Source organism: Pteropus medius, unplaced genomic scaffold (genome assembly GCF_902729225.1).
Source record: "Pteropus medius unplaced genomic scaffold, Ma_sr-lr_union100, whole genome shotgun sequence".
NCBI lineage: Eukaryota > Metazoa > Chordata > Mammalia > Chiroptera > Pteropodidae > Pteropus > Pteropus medius.
The window spans coordinates 1,762,934-1,781,256 of record NW_024354498.1 but is presented as its reverse complement, the minus strand read 5'-3'; the positions used below and the strand labels follow the sequence as shown (position 1 = coordinate 1,781,256).

Here is an 18,323-nt window from a genome sequence, read left to right as displayed (position 1 = left end):
AAGGAGGGAGAGCAACGGTGTCTAGGGGAGATCCCATGTAGCCAATACAAAATATCTTCCTTAATAAAATGTAGTTAAAAAAAAAAAAACTATTTAAAAACAAACAAAAACCTTTGGCTGAAATACAAAGTTCTTATAAAAATATATTGCATATCAACTAACATTTTCATGTTTGTACTCTTGAAGACACTCTCGTAATAGGCTTTTTATAGTACTGGAAAACACTTTTTTGTGTGTGTGGTACTGTAGTAACTTTGCTCTTGAGTCTGTCTTTCTCAGCATATCTGAGTATGGTTGTACGAATATAAGATTCTAAGCTTAATTGGTCCTTGGCATACATCAGTTTATGCTATACAAGTTTGATATGCTGAATGCAGATAACCTTCCAAAATACACAGAAATAATTTTTTGTTCCACCTATACCAGTGATTTAGCTTCTTTATTCTGCTCCAGATATCAGTGAAGCAGTCTACCAAAGAACTTTATAAAATAAATGAATAGTGGGAATAAACAGTTGTCCTGTTTCTCTTGTCTTCCAAAAATGGTAACCAGATTATCAGTATGCAGGCAAATATGTGCCCATCTTTGGGGTTAAATCGGGCTGCCCTGATTCTGTGAAGAAAGCCCTAAAGTAAGCCTGGATAGGTATTTGATATCATAAGGATTTCCTTAAGGATGAGAGTCTCTTAGGCATCCTCTGACCTCCTCTGTTTGCTAACACCACAGCGCAGGAGCTCAGTTAATGATATGGATAAGTAGCAATAGGACAGCTAGTAGTGGCTCATTAAATATTTGTGCTTGACCATCTGGAGTTATTGCAAAACCTACTGAGACTCTGGAGCTCCAGCTTTATGAGTGGGTAAGTTTATATGAAGACAGCTAACCTAGGGTAAGTGCTGCTTCTTGATTTCAAATTGGACATAATATCTTTTTGTAATGTTAAATCAAACTCTGCAGTGAGTAACCATCAAGCTGAACTCTGAATTATAACGTTGTTCCTGAATTCATATACATTTTACTTACCATTTTTATCTTGAAAGCAAAATTTTTATTATAGATGTACTTCTATATAACAGATTCTAATAAACTATTTCTCTTTAGCATACAAACGGCTAGATGGTTCGACTGAATGCTGTAACAATCAAAGCCTCACAGATGTGTGCTTTTCCTACAGAAATAATTTTAATAAGCGTTTGGTAAGTTGTCTCTCCTGCTTGTCTGTTGTAATTATTATAAAATAAGCAGATAGAGTTAAAATGGAATCTACGAAAACTCCCTTTGCTTTATATCATTTTATTAAAATCTCTACATTTCACATGTCATATTTCATCTAAGAATCTTCAAAAATTTATAGTGGTAAGATCTTATTAGGCCAAAGTGAAGTGAATACTTGAATCTAATTTCTATTAGGTGCACATAAATGGCATTTCTTTTACATGAACTTCTTTGCTAATATGCTAGGTGACATGAATGATACTGAAGGACTGTAACTTGTTGTTTTTCTTATTAATAAATCATTTTTAGTATTGGCTAATTAATATTTTATTTGTAGCATACATGTCTACCTGCACGGAAAGCAATTGAAGCCACCCAAGTTTGTAGAACCAATAAGGATTGTAAAACAAGCTCAAGTTCAAGTTTCTGCATAGTACCTTCTTTGGAAACTCATACTCGCTTAATAAAAGTGAAACACCCTCCTCAGATCGATATGTTGTATGTGGGACATCCACTGCACCTTCACTACACGGGTGGGTATTGTAGTAGACCCTCAGAAAACCATTAACGTGACATGTGTTCTCTGTGGTAGAAACTCAGCATAAATCTATGCATTAATTTTATTAATTAAAAATTTGATCATTTTTCAAAGTCTCGTTGACTTGCTTTTAAACATTAAATAAAATTTAGGCTATAGGAAAATAATCTGAAATTATGGAGCAAGATTGAGCCAAATCCTATGTCTGCCTTTGGATAGTAATGCATTTTTCCTTCTCCCTCCATTTATGCCCAAGTCACAGAAATGATCTCTCAGATATTTTATGAGACTTTATTAAATTTATCCAAGCTCCCAAAACAGTGGCAAGAGCAGCATACCCCAGAGAATGCCAGGAATCATAGGAATATGACTATAAAGTAATTTGTACATGACACATGAATTTTATATGAATATAACTTCAAAATCAGGCCAGCGTAATTGTTTTGCTGCAACATGATTGGGCTAAATAAAATATATAGCTTCTCCAAATGGCTGAAGATCGTATAGTCTAACTCATTTTATTATACAAGATTTTTTTATGTTTTGTTTTTAAATAACTTATTGAAATATAATTCATGTACAGTTCACCCTTTTAAAGCATATAATTCAATAGTTTTTAATATATTCAGTGTTGTGCAACCATCACCACAGTCTAGTTCCAGAATATTTTCACCCCCCAAAAAAACACCATATCCATTAAACGGTCAGTCCTTATTTCTCCCCAACATCCCCCAGCCTTTGGCACTCACTAATCTACTTTCTGTTTCTATAAATTTCCCTATTCTTCACATTTCATATAAATAGAATATTTTTTGACTGGCTTCTTTCACTTAGTATAATATTTTTAAAGTTTCATGTTGTAGCATGTTCCAGTACATCATTTTTATGGCCAAATAACATTCTATTGTATGGACATAGCACATTTTCTTTATTTATTCATTAGTTGATGGTCATGTAGGTTTTATATTACTCTTCAAAAGGCTCTCATTGCTTCATAGTCATACAACCTGGGTCATTCTTTTTTTTGAGTTTCACACCGAGTGACTGTAGTGCACAAATATTAAATACATCAACAAAGGAAGAAATGTCCCATTTGAGAGTAATTCAGAAATGGGTACCGTGGGTTCGACCTAGTATAGGAAAGTTTTTAAATGTTTTGAACAAAAATAGGATTATGGAATCCACAGAGTGGAAGAGACCATAAAAATTCTCTAGCCTTAAGCTTTGTTTTAGCAATGAAGGAAAAAAACCAAGACCAGGAAGAGGTTAAATGGCATAATAATTGGAGTCAATGTGATTTTAAGGTTTATACCTCTTTGAAAAGGTAAGAACGCTTTTGATGTAAATTCTATATTTTTAAAGTCAGTCTCTGTATTTGATATTCATACGTGTTATGTAGTCAGTTTAACTTATTCTCACCTCAAAATATAAGTACACTGGGACATGAATTTCTGTATTACACTATTTTTATTGGATGTTCTAGAATAATCGATTGTTTTTATCTGTCGGTCATAGCCTGCCTGCATATGCTCGGGAAGGGCTTTCTCAACCAATTTAATAGGCTAGCCCAATTTTTGACCATATGGTAAAATTCATAATGCAATTGTTTATCTGTATAAGTAATGTGCATTATTCTTTATTTTTCTTTTTTAGTGAGCATCACCAGTTTTATCCCACGTTTTAACTTTCTAAGCATAGATCTGCCTGTGGTTGTGGAGACATTTGTCAAGTATCCTTTCTGGTGTGGAAAATGTTTTAAAAGTATGTTATTTGGAACTTGATCAGACTTATCTTGAATAGAGCATGCATAGACCTTAACAACTATCAATTAATTTCTAATAACTAAAAAAGAGACTTTAAAGTTGAAAAAGATCAGATTTTACCTAGGAGAGAAGAAGCCAAAGTAGAGAGAGATTGATCAGGGAGGGAGAAAGGTTAAGATACGAAAGGGAAGAAACCCAGGATACAAATTGAGAGTTGAATTGACAGGTCTAAAAGCTCCTAGTAAGTTCATAAAGGATGAAAACTTCAGTTACTAGTGAGATGAGGTGATGAATTCTGCCCCTTCGGAGCCTGTTAGCACTGAACAAATGGAGGAATGCATAAGGGAAATCAAACTGGTTTCACTACTAAAATAGGGATTCAGAGGATGAAATATCTTACGTTCTTTAGCATGTTATCATATAGCATATACAAGATGAAAAATTTTTTTATGATTATTATTTAGAAATTGAGGAAACTAAACAGTTTGGAAGGGCTCTTTATTTTTATCACTTTAAAATCTTTTTTAATTTCCTCAATGATTTGCAAGAAAATGAAATAGAAAACAAATGAGCAGTTACTAAAAAATGCGTATAATCAAGATTATATCTTGTAGATTGCAGCTTTGTCTCAGATCTACACTATAACCTTATAGATGACGACAAAATAGAGTTCACAGGGCCAAAATCTTTATTTCCTAATATAGAGCAATACTTCATAAGGGTCAAAAAAATAATTTTCCTTTATTTCCTATTCCTTTCACATTTTTTTTTGTATCATTAAAGAATTAGAAAGACAGTCTTCCTAGGAGTTCATTATATATAGATTGCCTTAGTTTGTAAATGATTGGCCTTTAGTTTTCTAGTCAAGGTTTTTGAACTTTGAAATAATATAGTTAATTTGTTTTAAATACTAGAGATCTAAGAATGAATAGCCTGTACTGGTCGGCAGAGATTCAGAAAAAGAAGGAAAGTCAATTGTAATCTCAAATCCAGCCCTAGTCAAATATCTTCTGACTCCCAGTGTTTTCCACTTAGTGTTTTCCGCTAAGAATGTGGTTTCCACAGTTTCCACTGTCAGCTCCTTAACTGATTTTAACCAGGTACCTGATTTCCCTCTCCGGAGCTCTGGCTATTGTGAATGCAGTGCCCTGCTTTGCTTTGGATGGACAGTGGATTTTAAACTCTTTCCTGGATGCTACCCTTACCTCAGTGATTGGAGACAATGATGTCAAAGATCTGATAGGATTTTTCATCTTGCTTGGTGGCAGTGTACTTTTGGCTGCCAACGTGACCCTGGGACTCTGGATGGTTACAGCACGGTAATATTCACACTCATCTGACAGAATCTCCGAGTTACAATAGGCAATATAGAAAACCGTTACTTGATATGAAATATAAAGTGTTTCCTTAAAAATTACATTTTAGCCAACAACTTGAAGCTCCTCCTATATCCATAGTATCCAAACTCTGGGTTGGGGGATAAATAGAAGAAATGCAAGGTATAGTTCTTGAATCCATTCTAGTTTTAAAGACTGAACTTACAAATTTCAGATGCTTGTAAAACAGTTTCTAAACAAATACAGATTCGTGTAACCATTTTGTGTGACTGTCATGTCACATTAGTTTAAATTAGTTTAAATTAGAATTAGTTGGAATTAATAGGGGAAATTTTCTTGAAAAAGCATAGATTTGAAGAAGATCAGGCTTTGGCCAAGTAGAAGGGTGAGCATTTTCTTGGCCTATATCTCTTCCCCTTTGTCTTGTTTGAAAAGTATTTTAAAATTTAATGGTGTATTATTTTGTATTCTGACAACTGAGGTCTGATTACAATTAATAAACTTCTATAAAAGAATCTGCTGGCACAAAAGGGAAAATCTTTGTTAAATGATGCCAAATAAGTAAATAAAGTAGGAAGTAGAGCCTACAATATCTTCAGACACATTTTGCCCCATAAGAGTTACCTCTTTGATAACATGTCCCTATTCCCTCATAAAGTAGCATTTAGCTTGACATTTGGAGTAAGCTGCAGAAAGTGTCTCCCATTTGCAGCATGTGAGCTGAGGCAATTAGGATCAAACCTCAGAACTGAGCTGGGTCTTCTGACAGATCACATCACAGGACCTCTGCAGTCCTGGTGACTATTCTCTACAGGGCTTTGAAGCTTGGGACTCTTCCAAGGTAGACATTTTCTCTTGTGGTGCTAGGGCTAACTGGGGCCACAGCCCCCGGGTTCCTGTCTTCAAGAAGTAACTACCTTAAGCCCTGAATCATACTTTGTCCTCACCAGCAGTTCCCATGTTTCTCTGTGTTGCGTAATAAAACGTCTAGTCCTTGCTTTCCGTCTTTCCCCTAAGCTACCTCTTTGGGTCCACAGAAGACTCGGTAGTGCAGTGAGAATGGCTACATGTGAGTACAAACATGGATTTGCCAGAGCCTGGGAACTGACTCTTGTGCCCTGAAAAGCCCCCACCTAGTTGGAGGTCTTTTGGACTAGAGATGCAGCCCTGGAAATCTGGAATGTCCACAGGCCGCTGTGAAGCAATTGGTCTTAGAAACATATGAGCATCCTTTTCTCTGATGACAAACGCATGCTTCTCTCATAACAGTCAAGAACACTAACAGTCATGTATCCACTTCTTCACTAAATGAGGAATTCCATGGGGTTCACCTTTTTTAGAGCATTGAGTTACCGTTCAGGCACTAAAACTTTTAAATCGTTTTTAATAAACTTTTTAGATTGTATTACAAGTTTGCCTGCCTTCTTAAACAGAAATTGAATGTAATTTTAACATTTGATTAATGACTCGTTATCAGTTATTACCACTACTTAAACCATACGAAATATTGGTTTATCTCAGGAAAAAGACACTCTTTCTATTTGTAGGCAGTCGTTCAGGATCAAAGTGTGTTAGCACAGTTATGTTCGGACCTGTTCAGGTAGAACTTGAGGAATGCCATCGAATATATAATTCGATTGCATGAACTAAGCAGTTTACTAATGAAAATGTATATGTGCAGGTCAGTTTTTTAAAAGCTGAGAAAAAATTTAATAGAAGAAATCTTACCCATTAACATATTTTTCTGGATGTAAAAAAGAAAAACCCAAACACATCATTTTCTTGTAGCTTTTAAACACCTTGATCTGCTGCTCCACAGGCTCAGGATTTGGGAACCACTCTATTAGAATATTGAGCAGATTAGTCCTGTCTGTATAAAAATGGCCTCACCACGTTAGAAAGGAAGGAATGTTACGTGTTCTCGTCAGCTTGATTGTGGGCACTTCTAGAGCAAGGACCATGTCGTACTCATCTTTGCATCCCTGACACACTGCATGAGAGATCATAAATACTTAATAAATGTGGTTGAATAGATGATGATTAGTGTTATTTATGGATTAGAAAAGCATGTTTCTATTTAAGTAAGCTATAACAAGTATTGACTACTGTAAATATATGTTAACATAAAAAAATAACTTGGAAGGTCTGTGTGTCCCAGGTATATTATCATCTTTATGAAAATAATCCATTTGAGTTTCTTTAGAGCATTAGAAAAATGAATTATTTTGAGGATTTGAAGAAAATGTTCATTCTTTGTTGCCACTTTGTTCAACAGTAAAACTTTATTTTCAGTGTTCCTACTCTGTATTGTTTACACTTCGGAGGATTTTTTAAAAATCACCTACAATCTGTAAAGAGTGTATATATTCTTTTCAGCATCTGTTTGAAAAGACTTGCAGTTAAACTTGACCTTTCGATAATCACTTTTACAGCTCATTGTTCTAATAGTAAATTGTAAATGTGCTTCATGGATATATGGCTGTCAGTCATCAGTTGTCCTGTGGTATTTATTGAATGTCCATATACTAATGGTGCACAGATACTTTTTTCTATAAACCTTTTGACTGTGCTGTAATTCATTCTTAGGATTTAACTTGAAGATACCATAGTTGCTGGCATTTGATGTTTAGCAATAAAAGAATAAATGTGTACCAGCATTCTGTTTTATCATCATCTGTGTGTTGTCTTTTTAAAAAAATATTTGTTCCCTTTACATACAGTATGATCTTAGCTGTTTTTAAATTCTTGATTCTAAAAGCAGCTTTCCATTTTCACTCAAGCAATCTGTATGTGAAAGTTACTGCAGGTCACGGAAAGAAGTCTTTTTTTGAATGAGATTCCTGCGTTCTTGCTACTGTTTTAGATATAGCCTGTTTATAGACGAATAAAGAGCACTATCATGTTTCCTTTCCTTAGGGTCTGATGGAAGTCTTCTTTAAGTTAGTCTATGTTTTTAGAAATTCGTGGAAGAAAAGTATTTCAGCTGTGACATTTGATTCTTTTTGACCTTTTGCCCTAGTGTCTCCTCCCTTGTCCACAGAGCCTGCCTCTCTTATTAATTCTCTCTCCGTTACTGAGGGCCACGTAAAAGAGGCTGGCCTACATCCACTCTTTCCTCTTGCCTCTGATCCCATTGTACTATAGTTAAGAGCCATAAAACTAGATGACTGCATATCTAAACCATCTTTTTTTTAAGCAGTTTTATTGAGATATAATTAAATAACACAGAGTTCATGTGTTTAAAAGGTACAATTCAATATAAGCTATTTTTCTTTTAACAAGTCACCAAACAATAGTATACATATGCTTTAAGTAAATGAACATGTGATAAACGTGATAAATGAACATGTGATAAATGATTGGGAAGAAAAGTGTTTCCATTATTTCACAGCTATTTTAACTCTGAAATAGTTTTAAGCACTGGAATAGAGTTGAATAACAAATTTATTTTTAAGGTAACACATGCAATATACTTTCTTTGAGAAAATAAGCCTTTTTTATTCAGTGCATTTGCAAGCTACTCTGTTTATGCCATGCTAATTTGAATAATCCATTGTATATTTTAGCAGACCATGACAAATGAATTCAACGAAAGGAAAGTATTTCATAACTTAATGCTACTATAGATTATACTTAGAGTGGAGGTATAAAAAATAGCTAAAGGAAGCTGCCATTTTAATTACCAAGCAGGTATATGATGTAATTTAATTTCTCATTAAAGAGAGAGAAAAACACTCTCGTATCTTAGTCTTCTTTAGCTAAAAATTGATGGATGTTTAATAATTGTCCCTTATTATTAACTATTTTTCAAATTTTCCTACTGAACAGCTCTTGCCATTGTTTAGCCATTTGGATTTTTTATTCTGCTAATTGCTTATTGATATTCTTTCCCCAGTTTTCCATTTAGTGTCCTAAATTTTTCTTATTGATGCATAGGAATTTCTTGTATATTCTAGATTAGGGGTGGACAAACTACAGCCTATAGGCCGAATCCTGCTCACCACCTATTTTTGTAAATAAGGTTTTGTTGGAACACAGTCATATTCGTTCAGCTGTGTGTCTGTGGCTGCTTTCATGCTACAACAGCAGAGTTGAGCAGTTGCAACAAAGACCACCTGGTCCACAAAACCTAAAATCTTTACTAATTAACTATTTACAGAACAACCCATATTCTAGATATCTATCTCTTGTCCATTTTAGATATTGCAAATATTTTTTCCCAGTCCATTGCCCATCTATAAATTTTATTTATTAGGTCCTTTGTTGAACAGGATCATTAGCTTGCTATAGTCAAATCCATTAATTTTTTGATTCATTGTTTGTATTTTGTGGGTCTTACCTAAAAAAGTTCTGACCTACCCCAAAGTCACAATAATATTCTACACTTCTATTTGCTTTAGAGTTGTACTTTCACAATGAGCCCTTTAATTTCTAGACTATATGATGTGAGGTAGGAAATCCAGGTTTATTTTTCTATGTAGAGTGAACTATCTTTAAAACAGTCATAATAGTATTTTCCTTTGAAAATTGTTAAATAAAAGTTTAAAGAGTTCTTAATATGGTACCTGGAATGCTCCAGTTATTATTACTTATTTCCTGAATGCAGAATTATGACAAATTTGCCCTGATATCTCAGTCCATGTGAATATTAGATATTGCCTCCTTTTGTTATGTCTTCTTGGCTTCCAGTGCCTTCAAGCTAGCTCTTGTTGTCCACTGTATCTCCAAAGCCTTGACTCTTTTAAACATTTCTTCCCCCTATCAAAATGAACCTAAAATTGTAATATTTAAGATGTTGGCTAAGATTTTTGCTCAAAATAACCTGTGTTCACAGGTGTGTTCACTGGTAGTAATATAGGCATTTAAATCTGGTCTTACCAAACAGTATCTTAACTCAGAAGGAGGCACCATGACAAACCACTATAGGAGCAAATTTAGGGTAAGATGGATTTCAAGGACTAAATCAGACAATACTCTGTGTACAGTCTGGAATATTGTATTTCAAAATAAGCTCTTTTTAACACGTTTATTTGAACTTGTATTTTTTCTTTTTAAATTAGAAAAGAGGCTAAACTTTTTTTTTAATGTGCATTCTTTTATAGATTTTTTTAAATCTGCATCCTTGCCCATACTTCCCTACGGTGATAATCACCTTCTTACTACTTTTCAACATTCAGGACTCATATTTTTACAAAGGGTTTGCAAACACATTTGACCATACCTTAGCTTCTTTTACAGGTCCCTGACTTTCATACTTTATTCCTGGCATTCTTTTCTTCTTTTTCAGCCACTTTCTTTCCATCTTTTAATTGCTTCTAATTTTCTTTCTGGGCTTTATATATCACCAATAATCTACAATGGGAAGTAACATTTTACAATTTCCAGTATGTTAACTTCTCCAGTCCAGGACATTCCTTTTCTGTTGCGGACATACCTAGGAAAAAAGGGTTCGTAATCAGGATACTTTTTTTGCTTGGAGACTATAGAATCAGAACAGGAGATAGATAATGTAATTTTTTGGCCTTTATAGAAAAACAATTTCTTACTAGAAAAGAAATACACTTTCATTATAGAAAACATGTTAAATGAAAGTAAATTGCAATGTATTGGAAAAAATAAAATTGTAGATAAACTGGTAAGCTGCTTTTTAAACTTGGCAGTGTATTACAAGCATTTTTCAATGTTATCAATCTAGTGTTATTTTAATGGCTATATAATATTGCAGTGTTAAATATGCCATAATTTAATCAATCCCTATTATTTCCAATTTTACAATATTAGAAACAAAGCTGTAAGGAATATCCTTATAGCTAAATCTTTTTTTGTATCTATGATTTTTTTTTGATAATTCTAGAAATTCAAGATAATCCTAAAAGAAAAACTGGTGTCTTGAAATGTGAACAAAGCTTTATATATACATATTGCCTTGTTGTGTCCATTTTTTTCTGATAATTGGGTATGCAAAAGTGGTGTCTCGTTTTAATTTGCATTTCTTTTGATTAGAAAAAAGATTGAACATTTTTAAGTGTATTAGCCATTTTGTTCTTTTTTGTTTATCCCCATCCTTTGTCCATTTTTCATGGAAGTGATTATTACTGCTCAGCTCTACCATTTGATTTGTTACATGAGAATATATTAAAATTAAGTATAATGCTTATTTTATATTTTTGTATATTATGATCTGTCACTCCCTGCCTTATGTTGTTCACCTTTGGTGATATGTTTTGCAAGTCTCAAGATTTTATAAATATTCACAAACATTTTCTTACAACTTTATGATTTCATTTTTTTTTAACATTCAAATCTTTTAATCTACATGCAATATATTTTGATGTTGGTGCACAGTAGGGATATAACTTTCTGTTTTGTTATCCCCAAATGATTAACCAGTCAAATCAAAGGAGATGGTTAGTCTTAAGAGATATTTCATACCAGTCAGGAAGAGGCATAAATTTAGATTTTTTGAAGAAAATAGATATAAGTAAAATTATCTCTCATTTGATAAGTCATCCTTATTTATATAGGAGGCAACTCAGTTTACTTTTTCAACTCAGTAATACAGTGAATTGAAAATATATCTCACATGTTTTAATTGAATATTTTAAATTATTTTTTTTCCTTAAAGTGGTTTCGTTTTTATTGAAATAGCATTTCTCATTTCTAAACAATGTTTATTAGCAATCTGGAGATTATCCTTATATATCATTATCTAAAGGGTACTGTTTTCAGCAACTTAATTAAAATATTTTTTTGCCTCTTAGATTTTCAAGCTTTAATTCTCTCTGTGGATTGTTTTATTAGTCTTTAAGGGTTAAAATAAGTGTCTTTGGAATAGATGTCCTGATTTTAAAGTAAGTATCTTATCTTCATCTGATTTAGTTATATAATGACTAAGTATAGAATACAGCATTCCTTTATTACTTGTTCAAATATATGCATTAATTTTTGTCATAATTTAAAATAATGAAAATAAGAGGTAATGAGGACACCATGAATTTATATTTTATTTCTTGTTAAATTTTAACAACTTTTTCTATTCATAATAAATGATCAGTTTCAAAAAAAGTTAGTTAACTGCTTTTTTTCCTCTATTTAAAATACTTTCCTTCTGAGCTCATTGTACTTGGTTTTTGAACTCACCAACTTTTAGAGTATGACTTTTGTAAATATGCTACTCTAAGACATGCTTATTGGATTAAAAAGGTTCCATTTTTATTGCTCATCCCCATTCTACAGTCACTAGAACTGATAAATATATTCTTTTATTCATTTAGGAAATATTTATTGTACATCTACTGTGTTCTGTTCACTGTTCTGGGCTCTGAGGATATAGTAGTAAGACAATTTTTTCCTTTGCATTTTGTAAGAAAAAAATACCGTTTATTTTTAAAACAATAAATACATGTTGAACACTACTAAGTGTTGTAGGCATGGAGTGGCAAGAGATTAAGTTAAGAAGGTTAGCAGAGGCCGAGTCTTAGAAATACATTAAGGAGGATGTAGAATTTAGCCTAATCACAAATAAGAAGTCATTGAAAGTTTCAAGCAAGAGAAGACCATAATCAGATTTGCATTTTGGATGGCTCACCTTGGCTGAAGGTAAAGCATGGATTAGAAGGAAGCAAGTCTGGAGGCAATGAAATTGGTTAGGAGACTATTTCAGTCACCTCAGCAAGAGATGCTGGTGATATAGAATAGGGTGGTGGCAGTAGAGATTGAAAGAGTAGAGGACAAACTCAAAAGTACAATCCACTGTACTTGATGGTTATATGTACTTTAGGTTCAGGAAGGACTCAAGAAGACTTTAGGTTTCTGGCTTGAACAGTTAAATGATGGCGGTGCCATTAACAGAGCAAAAGGACCTCAGAAAAGAAGCAGTTCAGTTTGGAACTCGTGAGTTTAAATGCCTGGGAGGAATTCAGGTGGGACATTGGATGTACAGGTCTGGAACTCAGGAGAAATTAGTTGGCAATACCATGTACAAGCTGATGCACCACAAATATGTAGTCGAACCCATGAAGGTGGATAGATAGTCTGGGGAGAATGTAGAAGAATGAAAAGGAAAGAGGTGTCCTAGGATAGAGCTCTTAAGAACACCTGCATTTAATTAAAAAGAGTGCAAGGAAGATGAAACAGAAGCAAGCTTCAGAAAATTAGAAAGAAGACCATGAGAGTATATCTCCCACCTATTCTCCTAAGGGCCCTTTTATCTTTCCAAAAAGTCATTTGTTTTTCCATAAGTGCTCTGCCTTCCCCGCCTCCTAAGAAGTCATTTGTTCTCTCAGAAGGGTCCCTCTGACTTTCCCCATCCCCTGTTAGATGGTAGAATAAGCCCCAAATTCTAAGGCCTCCTTGAGTCACATTTCTTTGTGAACTTCTGTGCTATGTAATTAAATGTGGTTTGTTTTTTGTTTCCCTTGCTATCTGTCTTGTTAGTTTAATTTCTGGGCCCCAAATCATTAACCCAAGAGGGAAGAGGAAAAGATTTTTCTCTGTGACGTAGTAGAGGGGTATGATGTTTGAAACTTACTCTTAGACAGCTGAGAGATAACAGAGCAAATATGACAAAATGTTAACAGTTGTTTAATCTGGATGGTGAGTATGAGGGAGTTCTTTGTATGCTTCTGGAAGCATGTTTGAAATTATTTCAAAATGATTTTTAAAAAAAGAGCTTGCTTCTGCATTTATCGATGACCTCAACTTTTTTATTTTCTACTTTATTTCCAATTTCAACACTTTTTTATTTCACAACTTCCTGTAAATGGAAAGAATGAGGAATTTGAAAGACAGAGGTGCTTTTTGGGTTTGGGCAAATTATATCTCCATGTCATAATTTCATGTGTTTAAGGATAACGCCTTCAAACCTTTGCTGTGTAAACCGAGAGGCACACAGTAGGCACTCAATAAATGTTACTCTCTACCCTTCCAGGACGAATTCAAATCCCTTTGCCCTTTTGAAACCTTCCTCATCACCACCACAGTAACAACTTTTTTGTACCGCACCACACATTTAGCTACGTGGCTTTTTCATACGTTACCTCTTTGAATTGTCCCAATAACCTTACAATCATTTTCGCTGCCTTATAGGTTAGGAAATTTAAGGAAATGAAATGGCTTAGCTATGATCACACAGGAGAAATGCAAGCATGAGAACTTGGGTTCTTTTAGCCCAAGACTTATATTCTTTATGTTACACCATAATTTGATATTTCTCCGCAGTTTTTTTTTTTTAATTGTGGTCAAATACACATAACATAAAATTTACCATTTTAACCATTTTAAATATGCAATCCAGAGGCATTAAGTACATTGATATTGTTATGCAACCATCATCAACATCCATCTCCAGAACTCTTCATCTCGCAAAACTGAAACTCTGTACTCATTAAACACTACTCCCCCTATTCCCCTACATCCCAGCCCCTGACAACCACCATTTTACTTTCTGTATCAGTTTAACTACCCTAGGCACTTCATTTAAGTGGAAGCATGCAATTTTTGTCCTTTTGTGACAGTCATATTTAACTTAGCATAATGTCTTCTCAGTTTATCCATGTTGTAGCATGTGTCCTTAAGTTTTATAAACATTTGTGCCCATGACATTCACCTGTGATCTCATGTGTCCTATTTCCTGGATTATAAATTCGAGGGCCATGACCCTGTGCTGTATGGCCACCCCTATAATGCCTAGTTCGTAATGGTGCTCAATGAGCTCTCTTGTGGATGGATATGGGCCACTCTAAAGTAGAAAATTATCTTCTCTTGTACACTCTAATTCCTATTCTCAGCTATTGGAGACCAGGAGATGGATGAGCATAATTGTTTCTTCTACAATTGCAATGGGAGCCAGACATGAGACATTTCCCCAGGCTGGAAGCATGGCAGGCACATGAATTTTAGGCATGTAGAGTTAGCTCCCTGCTCACTGTAAAAAATGTATGTGCAGTATTCTTTAAAGAGATGAAAAGGTCTTGTCTTTTAGTAATATGAGCTGAGTGAGAGTTTGGTAATTTTTTTTTGTCCTCTGAGAAAAATAAAAGTGACTCTTCACATGGCAAGAATGAACTTTTCAGATGCTTGGTCATCAATCTTTGGTGTCATCTGAGTGTGCTAGAGACACATTAGCCTTGTCATGCTATTTGATTATCACATAATTCATATAAACATTAAAGGATAAAAATAGGAGAAATAGAAAAAGAAATATTCTGGGTCCAGGTTTTAGCTCTGCCGCCCACTAGTGACTTTGAGAAGGTGAAGACTTTCAAGTCCCTTCTCACTAGCATGCCCAGGCCTCTACCCCTATATAGCAGTAAAGCTTCAAAGGCAAACCTGGCTTTGGAGCCCAGCAGGGAATACAGCCAAGTTATGAGCAGCCCCAGAAAACAGAAAGGTCTACCTCTCCTTGTCTGGCAAGAGCTGATCCAGGTCCACGGGCCACAGGCCCCACTCTTGAAGCAGAACATTAAAGGAGTGTGCCCAAAAATCAGAGGCCACCTGCTCCTAGATACGCTACTCTTGGATTGGCCTAAGTCTTCTTCAAGCAAGGCACCCAGAAGAGATGCAGACTGAAGGATTTGCCCCGGGAGAGTTCTGAGCCATGGCCTTTAGCACACTTTGGAGAGTGATGGTATGAAATAACTGGATGCAACCTAAAAAGTAAAGTTGTAGAAGGTACTAAATGATTTTCCTTAATGTTGCTGCAAGAACGCCATTGGCACATCTTTTTGAACACTGCAAGATCTGTGGACATAAAGCAACACACAGGTTTTCAGAAGATCTCCCTTAGTAAATGGAAATCAAGCAGACTTTTATTCAAACAGCCTACTTATTACCTTAATCTACTTGTGGTTGTTTTATGTAGTATAAAATATTTCTCATGCTGAATTGGGTTTCTTAGAGCCCATTTAAAATTGTCAAGTCAAAACAGGAAATATAGAGAAGAGGCAGCTACTTGGAATGCTCTTAGAACTTTGGTAATATCACAGGTTTTTAAATTAGGAATATTCTCCCAAAATATGAATTGGCACACTCTTTTGGTCGCCTACTCAAAAGCCATTCGTCTCCCTCTTTCTCTGTCTGGCAGGGTCTGCTCCCCATAACGGAGGCTAAAATTGCCAGATACTTTCTCTCTCATCTTCCTTCCAAGTAGGGCTGACCATGTGCCCAAGTTTGGCCAATGAACCTTTCAGCAGCACTCTCTCTAGAGGCTTCTAGAAGGATTTTTCCATCTTGATGAAAGCAAGATAGTTGAGGAGAACTTTCTTTCCCACCTCTTCCTTCCTGTCATTTCATAAGCCCTGGGAATTGTGGAGGCCCTACTGCAGCCATTAAACAGTAGACAAAACTGAATATGCTGAGGATGGCAACATATAGGGAAAAAAAGGGCCCGGCTCACTGGTGACACAGTTCAGCCTGGGATGACCATCTGCCTCTCGACTTCTTGTTAGGTAAGACAATAAACTCCCTGTTTGTAGTCGGATGTTGCTATTCACAACTGAAAACATCTTAACTGATCTAAGGAAATTTTGAATACGGTCTAGGAGGAAACTATTTTGTGTCAGATATTTATTAAATTTCCCTTTGACAGATATTTTCATATTTCATTTTTCAATGAAATTGAAACAGTTAAAGATATTTAATATCTGACATTCTTTATCACCTCTCCATTTGAAAAAGAAAATCCTCCTTAAAACAAGAAGATTCTAATGAAAATCTCTCAAGAACCAAACCCCTATCTAGAGCCAAAGTCTAATCCTGTCCCATTCACCTGTCTCAGCAGCATTCATTCTGATCATCCATGGATGGCAGGTACTTCAGTGAGCCTGTAAGTCATCGATGAAAGGTTTGATAAAGACGTTAAGTCACCTAGAGGTATCTTGACCCCAAACTCACTGATGAATCCAATTATGAATTAATCTCAAAAAAAAAAATCTGTGAAGCTGTGTCTTTCATGAAACGTTGGCAATTATAAAGAGTGAATTCCCCTCCCCCCAACATTATTCGGCAAAATAAAGATGTTAACACCATGATAGTCTTCGACATCACTTTGAAATTTACTGGTCTAAGAAATCTGTAGATCTCAGAATCACTGACTTACAGCTCCTCAAGCCACTCCAGATTCCGGCATTCGAGAAAGCTCTCAGCCTGCCGCTAAAGTCTCTGCAAATGGCAGGCAAATCTGCATTCCACACTGTCAGGAACATGATTAATTATCTATTTGGATTAGCCAACAGAATTTATGTTCCCATGTTTCTGTGACACGGTCACTTAAATTTCTTAGGTTTGGTCATGCTTTTGAGTTATAATACTTTCCCAAATGTTTGTCTTCGCTTTCTTGTAGGAAAAATAAAAATATAGCCAAGCAGTCTGTGAGAAACACCTTTAGATTTCTCATTTCTGCACCAACATGCAACGTCTTAGATTTCTTCAACTTTTAAAGGAAAAGTTTTGTGTGAGTTCTTGTTTTCCATAACCTGAATATGGAAATGTGCTCATGTTACACACCATAGACTTCAACAGAAAGGTTCAGAAAATTTGAGCTTTTTAATCAGATGATCTTGCTCTCTGCTCAGAAAATGAAATTCCGTGGGGAAACTGCTCATCAGAGCAGGCTTTGTTCTTTTATAATATTCGTTTTCTTTTCTTTCTCTCTAACCAAGAGGATACTTCAAAAACCATCTGAACAGGGAAGAGGGTATTACAAATGAACCAGTATGGGATTTTAAAAAATCAGATGTTTTTGGAAACTACTATCAGTTGGAGAGCGGTTTATATGTGAACTGTGTCACATTCCTTAAAGTTAAGCCAAGTCTGAATGTGCCTTATTGATGAAATAATGTTTGTCTTGTCAGTAACCTAATAGGCTAGTATATATTTCATGGGCTATGGTAACCTACGTAACTTATGACGATCAAAAATAATTACCGCGTACCCTTACGGTTTCGTTTAACCCGATTAATTTGCTTTGGTAATGGAATCATTTATGCCTAATTAAATCTATCTAGATTGTGATTCTAAGGAACGGGTAATTTGTGAGTAAAAAAATACCTCTAAAACCTGTAGGTTTGACACAACAGCATAATTTTAGGTTTTAAAGATTCTTATTCTAAGGCAGAGACCTAGCCTTGCTTTAAACCCCCATCTTTTATTTCCATAGGCTCTTCATAAATCCATTCGTGGCTCTTCACTCCATCAGCTCTCACCAACCTGGGTCTGCGTATGTTAAGGTGGGTGGAATGCATGCATTGTTTGACTATGCTAAGAAAAATTACCTAATATTTGAAAACAAGGCAAAAGGATGACTGATTGTCTTTTCAGAGTCAGACTAAAGCTTTATGTAAAGGCCTTTAACTTACAGGCCCACCCAAGGGTTATTCAGCTCTCCAGAGGAATGCCTTGTTGCTTAGTTAAGGCTCAGACATGTTAACTTATAGATTTTTGTCCAGTAAAGAAGCAAAAGACTTCTGTGCA

The 18,323-nt window shown here is 35.0% G+C and overlaps 2 long non-coding RNA genes across 2 annotated transcripts in view; one reads left to right on the top strand and one right to left on the bottom strand.

The window, feature by feature from the left end:
• Positions 1–968: 968 nt before the first annotated feature.
• On the top strand, positions 969–4,712 carry LOC120594271 (uncharacterized). Its single transcript, XR_005650531.1, has 4 exons — positions 969–1,196; positions 1,553–1,748; positions 3,407–3,482; positions 4,617–4,712. It is a non-coding gene; the product is annotated as an uncharacterized LOC120594271 (long non-coding RNA).
• Positions 4,713–8,054: 3,342 nt separating this feature from the next.
• The window catches only part of LOC120594272 (uncharacterized), a 19,712-nt gene continuing 9,443 nt past the window's right edge, over positions 8,055–18,323 (bottom strand). The window contains exon 7 of the long non-coding RNA XR_005650532.1: positions 8,055–10,287. This is a non-coding gene — a long non-coding RNA (uncharacterized LOC120594272). The remainder of the gene's footprint in view (positions 10,288–18,323) is intronic.